At 33.0% G+C, this 8,060-nt stretch overlaps 1 pseudogene across 1 annotated transcript; it reads left to right on the plus strand.

Annotated features, from left to right (window-relative positions):
- The first annotated feature begins 269 nt into the window (after window positions 1-269).
- On the plus strand, window positions 270-2,688 carry LOC149543137 (pentatricopeptide repeat-containing protein CRR2, chloroplastic pseudogene; annotated as a pseudogene). Its single transcript, XR_016355212.1, has one exon. The product of XR_016355212.1 is annotated as a pentatricopeptide repeat-containing protein CRR2, chloroplastic pseudogene (transcript).
- Window positions 2,689-8,060: the final 5,372 nt, after the last annotated feature.

Genomic DNA, 8,060 nt, shown 5'->3' on the forward strand with positions numbered 1-8,060 from the left:
GCAAGATGACAGAGCTCAGGGAAGAGGTGACTAGTACCATCAAGGAGTTGGTCTAATTTTGTGCCCGATTGAATTGTGTTTGGTTATTTTTTCTTGTTTTTGATATTTCTCTTTTGATTTTTTTTTTTTGTTAGCTAAGTCACCTTGTGGATGCTGGTATTTTGACTTTTACAACACATTATTTTGGCTTTTCCAACACATTTGTCCATTCTTGATCTGATTGCTCTATCTTGATGTATGATGATATAAAGAAATTCGGAACCTTCTAAAACTTATTGTTTCTCATATATAGAGAGAGAATAAACCGAAAAATGCAAAACAAAATTGTCCAGACTGATTTTCAGATATTAGGACAATGCCGAAAGGAGTTTGAGAGAAGGGAGATCAAGCCGTAGTATATCTATATGACAAAATGATGCAGCGTTTGAATCGTAATCTAGTAGCAGCATCAGAACTCCACCCAAAAAAAATGTCGACTCGAAAATCTTTATCTTATGCTGCCACCAAATATAGGTTGCTCGTCTTTATAACACGACTTTTATAAATATAATGTGGAGAGATGACCTTTACAGGTTCTGTCGTTCGTCGAGCCTGTACAACCTCATGTAGTGCTTTAAACAACAATCATATATTGATGAATTTGGCGGAAATCTTCAAGCAAGGCACTCCAATTGATATACATTCCTACGCTTATCTGTTGCAGACATGTGCTGACATGAAAGCTCTGGAACAAGGCAAACAACTGCACACCTACATGCTAAAAAATGGAACTAACCGCACCATTCTGTTAGGAAACAAACTTGCAATCCTATACGTGAAATGTGCCAACCTGGAAGATGCACGGCAAGTGTTTAACGAAATGCCACAACGAAACAGCTTGTCATGGAGACTGATAATTGGAGGAGTTGCAAAGCAGGGGCAATGGCACGAAACGCTTCACTTGTTTCATCAAATGCGGGAGTTGGGTTTGCAGCCAAACAACTTCGTCATTCCTAGTGTTCTTAGAGCATGCGGAAACTTGATGTCTCTGCAAGAGGGCAAAGATATTCATGATTACATTATCAGAAACAGGTTAGAGATAGATCTCTTTGTAGCAAGTGCTCTTGTGGACATGTATGCCAAATGCGGAAGTTTAGACTGTGCGCGCCAAGTGTTCGATAAAATGCCTCAGAGGGATCATGTTGCATGGAACTCAATGATTGCAGGGTATGCTCACAATGGGCAAGATGCAGAAGCCCTTGAAATCTTTTATGAAATGCAAAGGGCAGGTCTGAAGCCGGACTTGATCACCTGGAATTCTTTGATTGCTGGGTATTCCCATATCGGAAAGACAGGTGAGGCCTTGAAACTGTTTAATCAAATGCAATCTGCAGGCATGAAGCCTGACACGGTCTCATGGACTGCACTGATTCAAGGGTACTCTCAAACCGCTTGTTCTAACAAGGCTCTGGAGCTCTTTTGCCAAATGCAACGGGCAGGATTCAAACCCAACTCGGTCACCATTGCCAGTGTTCTTCCTGCATGTGCTAACTCAGCAGCCCTCGGGTATTGCAGGGAAATACATTGTTATATCAGTCGGAATGGCTTTGAGTCAGACATCTTTGCAGTGAGTGCCCTTGTGGATACCTATGGTAAATGTGGGTGTTTAGGGGATGCTCACCGATTGTTTGACAAAATGCATCAACGAAATACAGTCTCATGGAATGCAATCATCTCAGCTTACACTATGCATGGGCACGGTGAGGGTGCCCTTAAGCTTTTTAACCAAATGCAGCAGGAAAACATTATGCCAGACCATATTACCTTTACTAGCATCCTATCTGCCTGCAGCCATGCGGGTTTAGTGGATGAAGGTTGGCGATTTTTCGAACTTATGAAGCAAGAACACAACATTTTACCCACTATGGAACACTGTGCCTGTATGGTAGACCTTCTTGGCCGAGCTGGCCACCTAAACGAAGCATATGAATTCATTAGAAAGATGCAAGTGGAACCTGATGCCTGCGTATGGGGAGGATTGCTCGGTGCCTGCAAAGTACATGGAAATGTAGAACTCGGAGAGCGTGCTGCCCGGCACCTTTTTGTGTTGGAACCTGAAAATACTGCAAATTATGTGTTGTTGTCCAACATCCTTGCTGGCGCTGGGAAATGGGTTGAGGCAGGAAAGGTAAGGAAGGTGATTGAAAAAAGAGGGCTGAAGAAGAGGCCAGGATGCAGCTGGGTGGAAGTGAAAAATAGAGTGCACACATTCATTGTTGGAGACAAATCACATCCTCAAATTGAAGAAATCTACTCTATGCTTCAAAGCTGGGCTGGAGAGATGAAGGAGGCAGGGTATGTTCCAGATTCTAATTTTGTGTTACAGGATGTGGACGATGATGAGAAAGAACATATTCTTTGTGGTCATAGTGAAAGATTAGCCATTGCTTTTGGAATAATCAGTACATGCCATGGAACACTCGTCCGGGTGATTAAGAATCTTCGTGTGTGCGGAGACTGTCATACTTATACTAAGTTTATATCTAAGATATCAAAAAGAGAAATATTTGTGAGAGATGGTGTTCGTTTTCATCATTTTAGAGATGGTGTGTGCTCTTGCAGGGATTATTGGTAATGCTAGTTGAATTATTGGTAACCGATGTTTCTGTTTGATAACTGCAGAGCTTTTCCAATAATCTATTTTCGGAAGATCAGGGAATCACCATTGACTTTTTTCATTTGTTGTTTAATCTAATTAATCCAGCTTTCACGAAAAAAAAACCCGTCGCCCGAGTTCCCTGAACGAACTTATATACTACTTTTTGCTACCTTCTTTCTTATTTCAATTTTGATAAGATTCCAACCTAATTTATGCTTTCGTGACTGTGTCTGCAACGTCGTCTTGTTTCATAAAAATGTTACATACTATCTTCAAACTCACACCGATATCAATCACTCCCATCCAATTTCCAATATTGACTCCATTTTCAATTAGGATCAAATAACCCTCGATACTTTTCCACTATGATTCATGTTGCAGTCTTCTATAGGTACTATCATTTGTTGGAATCTAATGTTCTCATTTTGACGTCTTCCTTCTTTAGTGTTAGTGTCAACTTGTAGGATTAGTCTATTACCGGGTTTTGCAGGCTAATATAGCCAATTTTAGAACCCTTGATGAGATTTGCAAGGCATTTAATAAGTTCAACTTGTAGAATTAGTCTAATTCGGAACCCATTTAGTAGGTTTGAGAACCTTTGATGGGATTTGTGAGGCATTTAATAAGTTCATCACCAATCTTCTAATTTTTGGGGGACTCCTATTTGTAGGAGACTGTAACTTCACCAGTTGACCGCTTAGAGCTAGTGGAGTTGAGCATGTACAAGTCATTTTAGATACAAAGAGTTAGTTTTTTATTTTAGGGTAGTTTCTATTTTTTTGAGGATGCTGTTATTTGACTTGTTGACCACCAAGAGGGCTCGGGAGCATGGCACAAGGCCTTATGAACTTTTTTAGTTGATTAGAGCTAGACTCTTGTTTTTAAGGAGAAACCATATTTTGGAAGACTACTAGTTAGTCTTCTTGATTCAAACCAAGTTGTAGCTTTAGATTGCATCTAGAGAGGTTGGGTGATAGATTTAGAATAAATATGAAAATATTAAAATTCTTTATAGTTGACTTAAATATTTTATTTAAAAAAACTAAAGTGACTTTATATTATTTTGATCAAGTAGCCAATAAATAGACCATTGTGGCTCATTATACCTAGGAAGTCTTAATTAAGTTATCCTTTAATAAACTTATTAATAAAGGGGGTCATATGGGTTCGAACTTTATAAGTCATTTTATAAAAATAAATTAAATCACATATTGTCATAAAAGGTTCATCTATTACAACTTCAATTCAATCATCCCCATTTCATCTATATTTGCTAGTGTGAGGTATACATATGTAACTCAAATAACATAACATCTACAGTTAAAAATAAAAATATATTTTGATTTTATTGAATTTGGAACATAATATTGATCATTGCCTTATAGGGCAGCAAAATCAAATTCACAATAAATCTTTGATCATCCAATCACTTAAAAGTCTAATTGTTTAGCACTCTTCTAATAAAAATTTACTTTTTCTTGAAAAGATCTCCATTAAACTAGCTACACAAAAGCATTAAAATTCTTTGACAAATCAAACATATTCTTGATACATTGATTCTTATCATCAAATGAAAAAATAAATTATTGTTCCACGGGGATGAATTCCATCCAAAAAAGCATGCATCCCTTATAGGTGGATGTTTCCAATATTTGGGGACTTAGGGAGAATCGACCCCCCACCAAACCACCACCTTTATTGGACGCACCTAGGTCGTGTGCTCTATAACACATGTCATTACATACTAAATGCAACCTTTAACTTTAGAAAATTAGTTTGCCTTTCATTGGGCACAACAGATATGTTACATTGCATTGCTTTCCCCCAACCCCTTCTAACTTCCTAAACAATCACAAATTCCATTTTATTAAAAAAAGAGCACTTTAGCTCATTGCTATTTGGTTATAAAATAGATATCTATTCATCTTTTGACCTAGAAAGCAAAAGATACATAATAACTAATCACTTTATTATCAACTCACAATCATTTTACATCCACTTATCTATAATTCCAAATTTATAATATGTCCACACCCTTCCTTCCTTGTGAAACCATTCTCACTGTAACAACATTTCATATAAACACATATGTTATGTCCTTCCACTTATCATGCCTCTAGTTTCTCCTTTAATGTAAAACCATCAATTATGCCATTCACAATGTTGACCATGCTTGTAAAAATAATCCTCCCTTACTTATAGAATAACACATGCATGCAATTGTAGATTTGCCTAATTGCCATTTTGTGAAATATTTTCACAATATGCTCACACTATCATCTTGTTGATAAAACCCCCTCATTTCTAAAATTACTCACATGTATCCAATTGTAAATTCACCCAAATGTTATTTCTTTGAAACATTTTTACTAGCATACATATCTTTTAGAAAATATATGTAAAATATTTAGTTAGGAGCTAGTTTTAAAATAAAAATCTTTATACATCTTATATGCAAGAAGGAAGAGGTTATTGATAATAATATCTTGTCCTTCTAAATAAATGTATGTTTTATTCGAGCCTTACAAATTCTATCTACTTAGTAATGAAAGTGACATATGCAAAATAAATGAAAGTTTCATTATAGAAATGAAGGATATTTGTGCAAATAATGCTAAACATAGGCAAAATTCTACCAAAGAGAAAAAAAAGTTGTCATAAAATAATATTTTCCTGAATTGAACTAATAGTGAAGGGTTTGACATGTTAGGCTCCGACATTTTGACTTCTCAAATATTACAAACAAATCCATTAATAATTATTCAAATAGTGCAAACATGGCCATTTCTTTTTCTTTGAAAATCACCAATGTGCCCATTTATTTTTCTATAAACATTGTCAACACTACAAATATTTGTCTTTGGTAATTAGCAACATAATCATTATTTCCCTTCAAGGATTTATCAATAAAACCCACTCACTTTTCTCAAAGCTTTTTGTAAATTATGTAATGCCCACCCATAGTTTGCTTTTCCATTATATTTACCAAACTCTTTTTATGCCTATTTCATGCATGTGTTAGTTTCAAGGGTATTGGATTTATAATTATGAAATAGTTCCATGACTTGGATTACATATATATCAATAAATAATTACTTAGTTGACTATATTTCATGTGTTGTTTAATGATTATGGTTACTGGTGCATTAATGATGTTTTAATGATTTGTAGTTAATAAATGTGATTTCTTTCATAGCAATGTCAGATGATGCTTTAATGATAATCACTTCATATTTGTAACAATGCATTATTTTATCTGAGCATTTGATGTTTGACTTATAATTATTATGGTACTTACCCCATACTTGCATGTATATGGTGCATGTGTCTGTTTTATCTTTCTGTTTGTTGTGTTTGATGTCATTAAGGGAGGGAGTCGTAGTCACCTGCTAGTCAGGATCTACACAATGTGCCACTCCTTGCCATTGCCTATTTAGTTTAGATATTTATGCATATGTACATGTTCAGATTTTATGTAGGATTGCAGGTACCAATCATCAACTTCCCTGAATTGCTAGGATGAGTGTGCCCTGTCACAATAGCTCAATGGTAAGAATGGGGAGATAATGTTCAGGTCCAATCTCAACCAAAGCCTAAAAACTTGTCTTGCAAGGAGCACTTATAATTGAGTTTCTACCCTTTTTAAAACTTGTGAGTTTACTTTGTCTGTGTTGTTTGATTTTGAGCTTTGGTTTATTTTGGTAATATTGCTTTTATATGGATTTCACTATGTGATTTATTTGGTAAATGATTTAATTATAATATTCTGATTAATCATATAATATTGAGAATTATCAAATTTTATTTGATTAAAAATAAAATAGTAAAGTATTAGAATATTTAATTGAATTAAAAACTAATTAAATATGTGCTTTAATTTAGAAGTCTAAATTTAGAAAATTGGTTAAAGAGAAATTAGAATATGATGATATTTAATTAATTATAAATTAATTAAATATGTACTTGAGTTTAAAAGATTTAATTTAAATGTCTAATTTGAGAAGTTGGACAAAGAGATAATTAAAATATTAAAATATTACAGATTTAATATTGCTTTATTGATTATTATTATTAATTTTAAACTATATTTTGATTAGTGCTTGTACTAGTTAATAAACTAGAGGAAAATAAAATATAAAATAATAAAATTTAAAGATAAATTTATAGTTCTAATTATGGCGTAATTATATTTATTTAATTTAATTATAATTATTTAGCAGTTTTATTTTAATAATAAACTCTAAATAATGTTATTAATTAAATTAATAAATATATTATAAAAATGCTTTGACAATTAATTAAAGAGAGAAAGCTAATTATCTAAACTAAGATATTTTGTAATTAAATATCTAAAAGAGTTGTGCATGAAAATTTAAAAGGTAATAAAGTAATAAACAATAATTAATCAGTGAGTTACCTCTCATGATTACACAATCAGAGCCCCAATTTAGAGAAGAACTCTTTATTAGAGATCTAGAGCTCATTTTGCAATTATGCACAGGTTTTGGGAAGCAAAATTTAGAATTGGATCAAAAGAATTGTTGAGAGTTTTGGAGGGTTTGAGATTTGCATGCATTCACAGATTGTCTCAAATTTTAGTCATAGTTTTGAGGTTTTGAGAGAAAAAATTCAGAATTGAATCAAAAGAATTGTTGAAAGTTTTAGAGGGTTTGGATTTGCATGTATTCACAGATCGTCTCAGATTTTAGCTTTGTTTTTGAGGTAGGGTTTGAAAGCTCATTGTAGAATTTTATTGAAAGATCTGTCTACTTCGTGTCTTCTTGGGTGTTTGCATATTACTTATTAATTTACTGTATTGATTATTGAATAAAGAATTATGTTGTAGATTTTGAAAAAAAGAAAACTTATTAATCAAGAAAACTTGACTGAGAAAAATTATAAAAAAATTGTAAAAAATTATTGTGATTGTATTCTTATAAAACCCTCTCTAATATAACGAAAATTTTAATTATTGAAAATCAAAAGAAAATAATAAATTGAACAGTTAGGGTTTCAACTTTAAATTTGTCATTGGAACTATATGATTATCATGAATTTTATACATATAGATGAATATTCTTCTTACATCTAAAATATTTTAATTGCAATATTATTCGGAAAGCAAAAGATCAATTGAGAGGAAAGTATGTTGTAACTAAACGTATACATGTATGTGAAAACAAATATGCTAAAAATAGAAATTAAGTATAGTATGGTTACATGCATGTGAAAAAAAAATGCTAAAAATAGAAAGCTAAGTATAATAAGATTACATGCATGTGAAAACAAATATGCTAAAAATAGAAAGCTAAATGTAGTATGGTTACATGCATGTGAAAACAAATATGCTAAAAATAGAAACTAAGTATAGTATGGTTGAATGATTTGAGAGATCAAAGACATGCAACAAAACTAATTGTAT

Source organism: Cupressus sempervirens, chromosome 8, assembly GCF_028749045.1.
Source record: "Cupressus sempervirens isolate cs-2001-9-10 chromosome 8, ASM2874904v1, whole genome shotgun sequence".
Classification (NCBI taxonomy): domain Eukaryota; kingdom Viridiplantae; phylum Streptophyta; class Pinopsida; order Cupressales; family Cupressaceae; genus Cupressus; species Cupressus sempervirens.